The sequence below is a fragment of the Benincasa hispida genome, chromosome 9 (assembly GCF_009727055.1).
Source record: "Benincasa hispida cultivar B227 chromosome 9, ASM972705v1, whole genome shotgun sequence".
Taxonomy (NCBI): Eukaryota; Viridiplantae; Streptophyta; class Magnoliopsida; order Cucurbitales; family Cucurbitaceae; genus Benincasa; species Benincasa hispida.
This window is the reverse complement of record NC_052357.1, coordinates 46,041,016-46,043,283: the sequence shown is the minus strand read 5'-3', so window position 1 is coordinate 46,043,283 and position 2,268 is coordinate 46,041,016. Positions and strand designations below refer to the sequence as shown.

Here is a 2,268-nt window from a genome sequence, read left to right as displayed (position 1 = left end):
TTTGTTCGTGGGAAAAATCTTAGTGGACCTTCTTTTTGCGCCATTGGTTGAAAATTTTGTTATTGATTTTTCCACGCAAAGTTAGGGTGGTTTCTTCACCCGGGGTTGTACATATTGGAAAACGGATTATTCTTCACAAAATAGACAGACTAAGGGTTCTTCGGACACTCTTCCATTGGATGGCCTTCACCACAAGTAGCACAACTTGCGCTCGCTTGGTCGATTGCGTTGACCTACCCCCTTTGTGTTCCTGGGTTGCTGATTGCGATTCCTTGTATCAAATTCATCATCATAATCATTTGGTTCTGTAGGGATGCGATGGCCCCGTTGTTTGCGTCACTGTCTTTAATTCTCAATCTTTGATCACTTTCTTTTCAGTCTTCATGATTCTTGGAAATGCAATCAAGGATATTCTTAGCCTCGTCGTAAGTTTTATCAAGCAGACCTCCAGCTGCTGTTGCATTGGCAGCCATCTGTGATGTAGGGTTCAATCCATGGTAGAAAATTTCCATTTGTAAACAATCTGGTAAGTCATTATGCGGGCAATCTCTTACCAGCCTCTTAAACCTCACCTAGGCATCACTGAGCGATTCGTCAATATCTTGTTCAAAATTAGTGAACAACTTCCTCCTTCTGGAATTTTCCATCCGGGGGAAGTACTTCTTCATGAACTTTTCCACTACCTGTTCTCATGATGTAATCTTCCCTGGTTCGAGAGAATAAACCCATTTTCGTGCCTGGTCACACAACGAAAATGGGAACAGTGTTAGTCGAACTTCCTCAGCGAAGAGGTTTGGGAACACAAACGTATTATAGATCTCAATAAAACTCTGGAGGTGGACATGTGGATCCTCGCCACGCCTACCACCAAACTGTCCAGTAGTTTGAATCATCTGCATCATCACCGGTTTCATCTCAAACCTCGATCCGTCTAAAGCTAGCCTCATGATTCTTGGTGAGAAATCATAGAGGTTGGGCAACGCATAGTCCCGGATGGGCCTGTTGCGATCGTTCGCCAAGAGGATTGGATTCGTCATGATATTATTTGCATTTGGTGCTCTATCTTCTGGTTACTCCGCCATATTGGGATCTTTCTCTTGTTGTCGTTGGCGACTGTTTCTTCTTCTTCTTCGGAAAGTTCTCTCAATCTCTGGTCGTAATTGGGCTAAGGATTTTTTCCTTCGCTCATACAACGCCCGCTTCTTCCCTTACCTAAAGTGAAGCAGTGCACAAAGATGGAGAGTCTGCAAAGAAAATAAAAAAGTTACCATTAGCACAATGTATTGTCGTAGTCCCCGGTAACGGCACCAAAAACTTGATGCGTGGTTAATGTGATGAAATAATGGTGTATAATGCAATGGTGGTGTATGTGTTGTGCATGAAAGTTTTCTTAGACAGATCCAAGTATAAATCCTACAAAGTTGCCTGGTAAGCCCGGGGTCAAACACAGGGACTAAGGAGACAGTATGCGACGGTGATTTCAGATCTCCTTGCGGTGACAAATAAAACAATGCGTTGGTTGGTATGTTTGTTTAATGTATAAGTTCTATGTGTCGAAATTTAGAAAAGAGTTAATAATACCAAAGATATAATGAGTATGCGGGGGGAATGGGTTGAGAAGGGATTTAGCTAACACTTTCTAAGATTGCGTTCATGTTATACGATCATGCCACATACATACAACGGCAAGTCATCTCTCAATGCAAATGCTATAGCTCCTAGTTTTAGAATGCATGCGATGTATGCGATGATGTCTATAAGATTTATGTCTAAGTTTCTATTCTTGTCTATTCGATGATGAATGACACACACATACACAAGGCGACCGCATACTACCATAACCTATTTCTAGGGTGCATGCGATGCATGTTAGCAAATAGAGCTTATCTCTAAGTCTCTACCTCTTACTTATGCAGATCTAATCTTGCTTTCTCAAGTCTAGATTCTAACCTAGCTCTCTCAAGTCTTAGGTTCTTTCTTTAGACTCTCTCTTGAGTAGCTCTAAAGAGGTGATGGACGCAACATATGACAAGATGATCGCATAAAATGAAGATCTTAGGTCATGCTAGCTAAGTACTTTTCAACCCATTCGAAAGTTTAGTTACTCATGCTTAATGTAAAGAGAGTGAACAGATGTAGAAATGTAGGTTCCATTCTATAGATGAAATCAAAATACAGAATGACAATGGGAAATAAAGATAGGGAGCCTGGTAACAATTTCTTGCTTCCCAAGGCTTTTACATTGTTTTTCTCTACTCTACTCAAAGA

At 41.1% G+C, this 2,268-nt stretch overlaps 1 non-coding gene across 1 annotated transcript; it reads left to right on the top strand.

The window, feature by feature from the left end:
- Positions 1 to 528: 528 nt before the first annotated feature.
- On the top strand, positions 529 to 635 carry LOC120087386. The gene has a single exon (XR_005484522.1). It is a non-coding gene; the product is annotated as a small nucleolar RNA R71 (small nucleolar RNA).
- The last annotated feature ends 1,633 nt before the right edge of the window (positions 636 to 2,268 follow it).